This window comes from Colossoma macropomum, unplaced genomic scaffold, assembly GCF_904425465.1.
Source record: "Colossoma macropomum unplaced genomic scaffold, Colossoma_macropomum, whole genome shotgun sequence".
In the NCBI taxonomy this organism is placed as follows: Eukaryota; Metazoa; Chordata; class Actinopteri; order Characiformes; family Serrasalmidae; genus Colossoma; species Colossoma macropomum.
The window spans coordinates 43,826,357-43,838,999 of NW_023494792.1; positions in this window are offsets into that span (position 1 = coordinate 43,826,357).

Consider the following 12,643-nt stretch of genomic DNA (forward strand, 5'->3'; position numbering starts at 1 on the left):
TACAGAGAAATAAGCAAGTTTCATTTTATAATTAATAGATAATAATGGATTTATAACACAACTTATCAATAATAATGTAAAAAAGCTTGTTTTAAAGCTCAGAGAGGGGGAGAGAGAGAGAGAGAGAGAGAGAGAGAGAGGTATACTTTATCTTATTAATACTAATTTATTCATTATTAGATTGGGATGTTACACAACATACACACACCCCCTCACACATACACACTTACATATCCATAAATACACAGAAACAAACAGGTTTTATTTTATAATTTATAGATAATAATGGATTTAGAACATAATATTTAACTAATAATGCTGCAAACAAGCTTGATTTAAAGCCCACAGAGAGAGAGAGAGAGATAGAGAGAGAAAATATACTTTATCTTAATAATATTTATTATTAGATTAGGACTGATGTTACACAACATACACCCACACCCCTCCACACAGACACACACACACACGCGCACATCATCCTGCTGGAGCTGTAATTTGCCTGAATACAGTTACAATGTCTCTGTGCTTTTCTAACCTGGTCACTGGTGCCTTCAGGCCTTTTCCTAACTGACTGCGCTTTCCTGTCATTACGACTGTGTGTGTGTGTGTGCTTGTTTTTGTTCTTTTCAGGACTAAAATGCTCCTCACTTTGTGAAGTGCTCCTGACTTGGTGAAGTGAACTGACTTTAATATAAGGGTTAAAAAACATGTATCTGTAAAAAGGTGACTTTACAGGAGAAGCAAAAAAATAACAATGCAGTCAATTGTAAATGGTTTATCTTAGCATAAAGTTTATTATGTAATTTTACAAGTGCTCATTATGACCTCCTACAGCTGTACAGGCAACATCAACGCCATAGTCAAATTCATTCCATACTCAATTGAGCATGTGGGGTGTCACTGCACTCATGGCTCTTTCAATGCGATTTTGGAGATCATTCAGTGTTGTGGAACCAACGACCAATGCTCTGAGCTATTCACTTACAACTTTTAACAAAAATCATGTTGAAGTGGAGAACAGAAAACGCTTTCTGCTCAGGGGTCTCCATCTCCTCGCAGACTGAAGGGAGCCATCTTCCAGTGACGGTCAGAAACTCTATGACCCCCTCTTTCAGTTGGTATGTGATTGGTTCCTATGTGCCTCACAGTTGTAAAAATATGGCGCTTTGAAATCAGACGAATCTTTTTGAATCACCCTGTATATATATATATATATATATATATATATATATATATATATATATGTCAAGTGGGATTCTATGGGATTGTAGTAGCATGTTAGTGCTAAGCCAGGGCTTCAGTTAGGACCATAATAGCAATACTCAGTCAAAAAACAAAAACTTATTTTTATGGTAATGCTAATTTCTGCTACTCCCTATGAATTTCTAATAGTATTTCAGCACTAAGCTAACCTCTTCACTGAAGGGGTTAGCTTAATGCTAGCTAGTTAGGGTTAGCTTAGTGCTAAAATTCTATTAGAAATGATATATACATGTAAAGCTGCCACTGCCGTTTGCCATTTCTAACATCTAACTGTAACACATTGCTCAGATTACCACTTGCATTTACAGTCTGTTACAGTATCTGACATTACTAGGAGGCCTAGGTTGATGTTTTTTCTTCATGAAACTGGTCCCACCCACTGTAAATCAAAACATGATTAGCTGATTCCACTGTCTGTTCCTAAATATATTAGAGTCAGTCTGACATGTTAGGCCTTCAGTTCAGCTCGGGAAGTCCTAACCAATGGGAGAGCTTGATTGGTTATGTGTACCTAAAAATCTTGGTGTTTCAAGATCTTAACTTTTTTGTTCCCAACCAATGCTTAACAAATAAATTAGAGTATTACTACAATACTTGTAGAGTTTAAACCATTAAAATCCCAAGTTTATCACATACTAAGGCTTATTACTCAGTAACTACAGCCACTTCAGTGCAAACTGGTTGAGCTTTTCTTAGGTTATAGAAGTGTGTAGTGACACTTTGCTAGGCCCTGGCAATTTAAGGGGTCAAATACGACAATAATCTTGATACTTCTGAATGAAAAGTAACAAAAAATTACAGACGTTTTTTTTATTTATTTTATAGAAATCTTTAGACCTTCTCTGAAGTCCTAGAAGGCCTTGAGAGTTCCCCTCTGCTAATAAATATGGACATATGTATGACTCCATGTCCTAACATTGTATAAAAACAAGTATGTATGTGTGTGTGAACTTTTTCCAGGGTTAAAAACACAAATAGAGCCTATTTAAAACCCCTTTTTCAGGCTGCAGTGTTTTGTTAGAAAAGCGTGAGGCTGCAGTACACACACACACGCACACACACACACACACACACATACACACACACAGAGGCTGATGCATGGCTTAATTACTCTGTGCCATAACACCAATTATTTAGTCTCCACTGCTTATCTTAATTACTTCAAAAGACCAACTTCAATTAGAGGAGGGAAGGTATGTCTCAAACAAACACACACACAAACACTCTAACTGCTCCAGTTTCACTACTTTATTCTCTTTCCCTCCCAACTCTCTCTCTCTCTCTCTCTCTCTCTCTCTCTCATTATCTACATTATAATTCTTCCCACATTTTCAATGAATAATTAATTGGCATTCGCACAGAAATATACACATGGAATAAGTAAACAAATGCATAGCAGTGCAGAGCATGGCAAATAGAGAGAGAGAGAGAGTGTGTGTGTAAGGGAGAGAGTAAGAGAGAGAGGGAGAAAGAAGTGAAGAGAGAGAGAAACAGAAAATTAGAGAAGGGCAGAAAGAAAGAGTAAATGAGTGAGATACATAGAGATTGAGATTGAAAGAGAGGACAGAGAAGGACAGTGAAGAAGAAAAAGTAAAAGAAGAGAGAGAAAGAAAGAAAGAAAGAAAGAAAGAAAGAAAGAAAGAAAGAAAAGAAAGAGGAAGATACAGAGAGAGAATGAGACAGAGAGAAAAAGAGTAAAGGATAAGGGGGGGGGGTTCATTTAAATATCAGTTCCATCTTTTAATTTATTTTCATTCTAGGTATTATTATTTAGCAACTATATAGAAAACAATACAAACTGAGCTTTTATTTGAGAGAGGAATGTAAGTCCAGGTTTGAAGGGGTTTTAAGGGGTTAACTAATGAGGGTTAACAAACTCCAGCACAACCCCTGTACACAAACAATTTAAGCAGTCAGAACTATTACACTAACAGCATGTCTCTTTATTATTATTGGTGTTATTATCCACACTCTAATGTTTTCTATGCCAGGCAGATTTGGTGTTATTATCCACACTCTAATGTTTGCTATGCCAGGCAGATTTGGTCTAGATGGTGTGTACAGATAAATCAAGCAAAAAGCCGCAGACTACTGATGAGTATTTCAGTACTGACGCAGTTAAAAAAAGCTTTTGCTGATGTCTGCAGTAACGTCAATAAACTATGAGTTACTGAGACATTAAAAAGTAATATCTATTACAAAATACTGCAGTGTTTTGATCTTATATTTGTACCAGTCATAGATCATTCTGTAATCCTAAAAGAAAACCTGATACTTAATTGGCAACAGGTCAGTAACATGACTGGGTATAAAGTTTTTCAGAAGTAAAGATGAGGAGGGGTTCACCACTCTGTCAAAGGCTGTGTAAGAAAATAGTGCAACAGTTCAAGAATAACATTTCTTAACATAAAATAGCAAAGAACTTTCATCTACTGTACATAATATCATGAAAAGATTCAGAGATTCCAGAGAAATCTCTGTTTGCAGGGGACAAGGCCCAAATCCAATATTGCCCCCCATGATCTTCAGGCCCTCTAGTGGCACTGCATTAAAAACAGACTTGATTCTGCAGTGGAAATCTGGCCCTGTCATTGTACTGGACTCAAGAACACCTCTGAAAAACACTGTCTGTGAACACAGTTCATTTTTGCATCCACAAATGAAAGTTAAAACTACCGTGCAAAAGAGAAACCATATATAAACAGGATCCAGAGACTCCACTACCTTCTCTGGGCCTGAGCTTACTTAAGCTGGACTGAGGTGATGTGTCCTGCAGTCTGACAAATCAAAATTGAAAATTCTATTTGGATATCATGGACATCCTCCGGGCTAAAGAGGAGAGGGGCCATCCAGCTTGTTATCAGCTGGAATGGTATGGGAGTGCATTAGTGCACATGGCGTGGGTGACTTGTACATCTGTGAAGGCACCATTAATGCTGAACAATATATTCATCTTTTGGTAACATATGCTGCCATCCAGATGATGTCTTTGTCAGGGAAGGTCTTGCTTGTTTCAGCAAGAAAATGCCAAACTACATTCTGCATGTATTGCAACAGCATGGCTCCATAGTAAAGAGTCTGGGTGCTAAACTGGCTTGTCTGCAGATTGAAAACATTTGACGCTTAATAAAACAAAAATACGGCAAAGGAGACCAAGAACTGTTGAGCAGCTGAAATCCTATATCAAGCAAGAATGGGAAAACATTCCACTTTCAGAACTACAGTAATTGGTCTCCTCAGATTCCAAACGCTTACAGAGTGTTGTTAAAAGAAGAGGTGATGCAACATGTGGTAAACATGTACGCTGTCTCTCTCTCAGTAGGTTCTAGCTGGGCCTTCCCATGCTGTTTTCTTAGCTGTCTTCTTCAGCCAGCCACCTCGCTCTAGGCTGGGGGCAGGCATAGCATTCAGTACTCCCAGTTTTACCTAGCCAGCTAACAGTAAGAGCTGAGAGATAGCCTTGGACATGTTTTCCCTTTTGTTTTGGACACTGTTTTCTGTTGAAATTCAAGTAAAGCTGAGCATGAACCACAACCTCCATTTGTTTAAGTTTCTTCTCGGTCATACAACTCATGGATTCTTTTTACAGAGGAGGCTCTCCAGGAGAACTGGAGCTTTCCGTTTTGCTGCTGCAAATGTTAGTTTTAAAATGTATAGAATTTCTAGAATTGTTCATAAAGGTGGTGATAGGATCCAGACATCTGGCCTCTAAAAGCTTCCTCATAGAAAGCCACCACATAAAATAGTTATGGATGGTTAGGCCTGGTGCTTGAGAAATTGCTTTGCAATAGTTTTAAAATAAGATGTTGGTCTAAAATTTTTATATTTTTAAAATACATTCATTAACATTATATAAAACCTCAAAAGACCTTTATGATATACATAGTGACAGGTCACTGTCTTATCTTTGTGCTTAAAAACATGCTATGTGCATCACAGTATAAGGCACTGTATTATTTTTTTCATTCCTGTAACAGGATACATGTCATGAAATGCCTCACCATATAATAAAGATACAGTTACACAGCTTAGAAAACAATTTCAAAGAAATGACATGCAGGTGTGTGTGTGTGTTTGCATCTGTGTATATACATGATCAAAAAGAGATAGTATAAGGAGAAGATTGAAACCAGGCTAAATAATAAATAAATAAATAAGAGAGTGCCTTGCAAAAGTCTCAGGCGACATGAGAAATGTTTTAACTGTTTATCTGAGCGGCAAGTGTGATTTTACCAACAAAAACACTATATAAAACATATAAATATATAAAACCTCCTTTACTAAATCAGCGTTGTTCACAGTGATGATAGGAACCATATATCTGAAGCGTTTAAATGCCTCTTAAAGCTCCTTCATTAAATGATTATGAATGTACTGCTTGATGCCTGAGACACTGTTTAACGATAATTTTACAATAAGATTTTGGCCTTAAATGGATATTTTTATAGACTTTCATATCAGAGACATACCTGCAGGTCTTTGTAAGGCAAAATATTCTCGAAAGAAAACTTATTTTCACTTATTTAATCAGCATTACATATACAAACTCAGAAGATATGTGTAGGTTTATGGTCGTTTTGGATAGTAAATGAAAGGACTATATTTGGAATGTACACATCATGACCCCTGGTTCCTGTTAGCACCACTGTATCCTATCACCACCCTGAATGACTTTGTTTACATTTTAGTGATTTAATTCTGCAGACATTTTGACAAATTGGTTAAATTCCACTTTAATGAGGGGCTGGTTAGCATAACAAGGTGCTACCTTGAGGACAGCTGTGGAAACAGTTAAACTCACATAAATACACACACATCAAATCATAATTTATTGTCATCATCATCATCATCATCATCATCTCAAACCGCTTAATCCAGATAGGTTTGCGGTAACAGTTGGGAGAGCAGAGAATCCCAGATGACCCTGTCCCCTACAACTTCCTCCAGCTCATTCTGGGGGACTGTAAGCTGCTCTCAGGCCAAGAATGACCTTAGGGCCTCATCCCTGTAGGCCATGCCTGGTAAACATCCAGCGGGAGGCAACCAGGGGGCATCCTGATCAGATGCCCGAACCACCTCAACTGGCTCCTCTCAATGTGGATGAGTAGCGGTTCTACTTTGAGCCCCCCCAGATGACCAAGCTCCTGACCCTGTCAAGTAGAGCATAGCCTGCAACCCTACAAAGAAAGCTCATTTCTGCTGCTTGTATCCATGATCTCATTTCTTTCGGTCATTACCCAAAGCTCATGACCATAGGTGAGGGTTGGGATGTAGACCGACCGGTAAGCAGAGACTGTTGCCTTATGACTCAGCTCCCTCTTTACCACTACAGTCCGGTACAATGACCACATTACTGCTGCTAACTGTCCCATCCTGCGGCTGATCTCACAATCCTCTTCCTATCACTTGTCAACAAGACCCAAGATACTTAAACTCCACCCTCCACCTGGGGCAGGTCCTTTCCCCTTACCTGAAGTGGGCATGCCATCCTTTTCTAGGCTAGGACCATGAACTCAGAGGTGCTGATCTGCATACCAACTGCTTCGCACTCAGCTGCACACCGCGATGGAGCCAAAAGGACAACATCATCCGCAAACAGCTGAGATGCCACCCTCCGGCTCCCACACAAATTGCCCTCCAGACCTCGGCTACGACCTGATACCCTGTCCATGAATATCACAAACAGGAGTGGAGACAAGGCACAGCCTTGAGTCCAACACTCACAGCTTGACTTAATGCCGAGTATACAGACACTCCAGGAGTGAGAGTTGTGTCCCTGACAATTTATTGTGTTGTGGTTCATTAGTATTGTTCTAAAGTTAGCAGAAGGTGGTTTCGACTTCACGCATCTCTTTGCATGCTTTGTTTTGCTGAAAGTCTACAGAGGCTTTTACTGTCCAGTTAATTAAATTTACATAATTTTCTATATAAGGCTATTAGTACAGCACTGTATGTTCCACTAGAAGTAACACATACAGTATGCCAGAAACAGTACATTGAGATTTTACACTTGCTAGGATTTTAAAACAGCATCAAAAATGGCTGAGTTATGTAGTCAGCAGTTGGTTCCTGCATAAAGGTTATGGTTTTACAGCATAAAACAAAACACACAGAGAGACATAAGCATGACGGAATGTATGATGATGTGTGTGCTTTTGTTTTCTCCGCCACTTCTCTCTCTTTCTTACATTTCCAGTGAAGACACAAAGAGTCAGGATTGCAAAATTTGCATGTGTGTCAATATATGAGTGTGCGTGTCTGTCAGTATGTATGTGTGTGTGTGTGTTTGTGTGTGTGGTTGGTGTGACAGAAGTGTACATGTGTCATTGTGTTTGTCTGTGTCAGTATGTGTGTGTTAGTGTGGGTGTATGTTTCTGTGTAAGTATGTGTATGTGTAATTGTGTGTGTGTCTGTATGTGTGTGTGTGTGTGTGTGTGTGTGTGTGTGTGTCTGTCAATTCAAAACTTGTGCATGCGGGAAATGATATGGTCACTTGTGATGGAATATACGGTAGAACACTATGCATATGTGATTGTGTTAGTGAGAGAGAGAGAGAGAGAGAAAGAAAGAGAGAGAGATGGAGAGAGAAGTACAATGACAGGGCTAGACTTTATTCTACTTCAACAAATTGAAAAAAGTGTTTAGTGTGAGACTAGACTGGGCTTAATCCTGTTGACTGCACCAACTGGACAACGAAGCTCAAAACTGGTCTAAAACCAAACACCCGGGCAACGATAGTGTCAATGTGTGTGTATTTACCATGACAGAAGCACAAAACTGGGGCACCTGAGTGATGCTACCATCAAAGTGTTGTCCTTCTTGTTGGGAGATAATGAGTTTGATCCCTGGTGATGCCACAGCCATCCATGGCTGAGAGTCCATAAGAGCAAAACTGGCCTCACTCTGAGTGAGTAGGATGGCCCTCCTGCTCCCCCAGCACATGGCACGATGCTAGCCAACACGAGAGTTTGTTAGCTGATGGAACGGAATTGTTACATCACTCCAAGCATGTTGAGCTGTCCAATGACGCTGCATTAGCAGCAGTTTGAAAAAATGCAGGGGTGCTTGACTTGTATCGGGGAACAACTTGGTAGCAAAGTGTGAGATAGGGGAGACCTGGCAAATGGCTGGAAATGGACATGACTGAATTAGGGTGAAAACTGTGTAAGTACCCCCCCCCTCCTAAAGAGTGGAAATATGTGTGTAGTTACCAAGCAGTGTAATCTCCCAGTAAGAGTTGCATAAAGTAGTAAATTGTGTTTTTTTTTACTGTCTGTATCTAAGCAGGGATAATCACTGTTTACTCCAGATTTGCCTGTTTATATTGGGATTTATATTAGGATTTATATTGGGGTTTATACTGGATATGGATACTCTACCATATCCACATTTAAAGTTTGGAATAAAAATATGTTAAACCTGTATAAGCATTAGCATTTACTCACACTTATATACAAACTTGAGTGTCCACTGATGTTGAAAAAAGAGAGCATAACCAAATTGGTCCAGATAGAGAGAGAGAGAGAGAGAGAGAGAGAGAGGAGAGAGAGAGAGAGAGAGAGATGAAATGTTGGCCTATATCTGAGCTGAGCATATTGATATGTTTAGTCGTAAAGAGAGAGAGAGAGAGAGAGAGAGAGAGAGAGAGATTCCTCTAATACTAGTTATAAATAGGATTAGTGGATTATTTGGGTTGGTTTGGAATGAGAGAAGAATGTTTTTTAGGGGGAAATGTTGCCTTTTTCCATACATTATCTCTCTGTCTCTTTCAATGCTTCTCTCCCTCCATGCCTCTCTCTCTCGGTTTCTCTTTCTGTCTCTCCTGCGCTCTCTTTCTGTCTTACCCCCTTCTCTCTTTCTCTTTCTCTCTCTGTCAGTCTGTCTCTTTCTCTCTTTAACTTTCATTCTGATTCTCCCCTCTCTCTGCCTCTCTCTCCCTTTTACTCTCTTCCTCTCAGTCTCTCTCTCTCTGTCTCTCTTTCTGTAGCCCTCTTCTGTGTCAGTATAACGTATCAGGACAGCAGATTTATTTACTGTTAATAGATCACAGTTACCGTGTAATGGAGATGTCATATTGTAAAAATCTACAGTCTTTTAGATAAGCTCAAATAACCATTTCTGAGGTTTTATTTCAGAAGAGAGAGATCCTTTTCCATTCAGTCAATACACAGCTAAACTGAATATCCATGCTGTGCCTATAAATGTGGTTTCTCGTAACAACTTTTGCCAGCTCTACATTCAGAGTGCAACACAGATTGCTAACATTAGCAGCTTGTGTAGCTTGATAGCATAGCACTTTCTCATTAGGTTAAAAGGGATTCACATTCTGCAAAGACTGTCCAACCTAGCGACAGTAGTTAGGGTTCAACCCTAGCATTGCTACATAATGTTGAGTTTCCAGTTTATAATGCTACACTAAACAGATGGACTATGTTGTTGCAACCAGTGGTAGCAGTATGATTTGGTCCAGTCGTCCTAGGCCCATCCACTTTTGTTACTGGCCCACCAAAAAAAGACTGTTCAATTGTATTTTCAATATTTATTTATTTAATATTATTTCAGTATTATTATTATTATTATTTCAGTATTATTATTATTTAAAAATTAAAACACAAATACATTTGTACTTGCTAAATATGACATATTTAAAATTAAGATTGACCAGAATTCCATTTTAACCAGTTGCTATAACTATGATGCGTCTGCTAAGACTTTCACCTCATAAAAGAAAAAAATCCTCTACCTAAACAGACCTCTTTCAATACCATTACCACTGTGTATGGACTGGAAGCATATGAGCACTCAAAAATCACTAAGTATACCATATAACATTAAATAAATGCAATAACTGCAAACAGTTATCAAGAGAGGAAAATTGCAAGCATATTAAATTTGTATAGGGCATTATTGTTATTTTAGTTTTTTTATTTGTTTGTTTGTTTGTTTGTTTTGTTATGAGCTCTGAGTTTTGTGTGTCTCTTTGGCTACTGTGGCCCACCTGCCCATGCAGGTGAAATTCAAGATTCTGCCCAATCTTTGTCATGCCTGCTTAAAGTAGCAGTCCTGGTGCCTCCACTGGTTTCAGCTAATAGAAATTTGACTGGTTGGACAAGACACAAATCTAACTTTAGGTCAGTTACAGCACAAAAAAACTACAGCTGGGCTTGGTTTTGTATACGTTTGTACTTTAGTTTTTTTGTAAAGTCTTTATCATGATTTTTTTAACACTAGTTATTAGCTAGTTACTACTTTAACATGACATTAACATGTTCAGAACAATCTATAAACCCACTGCCATGGAAACGCAGTGGCAGCCTGTGCTGACTTTTTGCAGTCCATGGAGGAAACATCCTATGTAGAAGAGAACAATGTAAACAAGTTAAACTGAATAAGACTCAGCACTCTTTAATATTTCCTTGCGACAAACAGAATATGCAGCTTTTTAAAACTACAGTGTCTGAAATAGCTGTATTAGTTTAGTTACGCTTTGGCAGCTACTGAGTCTCCCTGAACTGGAGCTGTGGATATTAGCCATGTTTGAAGTTAAAATCAGGGTGATTATTAGAGCTGTCAGTAAAATCACAACATATAGCAGCATGTAGTGTTTTGGTTCTATATAGAACCATGAACACTCAAAGAACCATTTGCATGTTTAAAAGGTTCTTTGCATGGTGAAATGGTTGTTCAGACTGAGGAAGGATGTGTTATATATGGTTCTATACAGCACCAAAAAGTATTCTTTCAAAAAGGTTCCATATAGAACCATATACAACACATTCTCCATCAATCTGAATAAGCATTTGACCATGCAAAGAGCCACTGAAACATGCAAATGGTGCATGTTTCTAAATAGAACTATTCCCTTTACTAAGGAACCCTTGAAGAACCATCTTTTTTCAGTGTACTTCTCTTCAGAAATATTAGACCGGGACTAAAAAGATGACTATTGCACTTTTTTTTCTGTGATGAGCTGTTTCTTCACACCTTTTCAAGGGAAATTCCGCTTCAAGTGTGATGAAAGGATGATGAAAGACAGAATTAAGTAATCGTCGTCTTCGTGCCTTTTTTCACTGTTCTTTAGCTTTGAGCGTTTTAACAGCGACGTGCGGAGAGAATGGCCAAGATATGTGGCTCCACCAGTCTGAGAGAGAGAGAGAGAGAGAGAGAGAGAGAGAGAGAGTGAGAGAGACAGAGAGAGAGAGAGAGAGAGATCATTAGGTGACTGTGTATGAAAGAAAAGCATTAAATAGCAAGCAGAGAAATGAAGAGAAGATGACGATGACGAAAAGACATTTAACTACACAGAGCAAATGTGGAACATTTTACTTAATCTGCATGTCATCTATTAACTTATTAATAGTTTCATCTTTCTCTCTCTCTCTTACTCTGTCTCTCGCTCTCTTTTTCTCTGTACATATGTACACTCGGAACAGGACAGAACAGAGCACCAAACCTTTTTGCAGCTAAATATAACTTGTAAGTTGTGACTGATGTAATCGTGTCATTTTGTTAGAAACTTTATTAGAAACATCTAATTTCTTCTTCCACTCCCTGGCCACTTTATTAAAAACACTTAACTTGTAAGTCCACTCACTGGCCACTTTATTAGCAATACCTACCTTGTACTTCAACTCACTGGCCACTTTATTAAAAACACTTACCTTTACTTCAAGTCATTGGCCAGTTTATTAGAAACACCTACATTGATCTTCTTTACACTGGCTCTGTGGTCAGAAATTGCCCACTGATGAATGATTATAGGATGGGTAACTCAAACTGTGCATGCACAGATGGACTACTGTCTCTAACTGTCCACAAGGGAGGGGTTTCCAAAAAAGTGTTCAATGTAAATGCTGATTATGTAAATATTTACAAATATAACTAAGGCACAAACTGAGTGGGTCTGTTATTACAGTAGAGAACACCTTTCCTTTCCACGTAAGACTGCTTAGTCACTGAGACACTTTGTAGATACACAATTACTGAAGGTAACCACTGCAATGTCAGCATCACTGCTGTGCTGAGGATGGTCCAACACCCAAACAGTATCTATTGGTGGATGGGGTAGAGGGGAGCTGTTGAATTGCACAGCAACAAACTGCACCTATATGGTAGGTGTTTCTGATAAAATGGCCAAAGAGTGTAGATACAAGGCCTACCTAATAAACTTACATGCATTTGAAATACCTAAGAATAATTTGATAACAATAAACTATATGTGACCATGTGTATGTCTGATAGTCTGTCTGTGTGTGTGTGTGTGTGTGTGTGTGTGTGTGTGTGCTTGTGTGTGTGTGTATGTGTCTCTCTGTCTGTCTGTCTGACTTCTGGTACTCCAAAAGCACTACAGGGCAATCAGAACTAAAGGTGACAGTTAAGT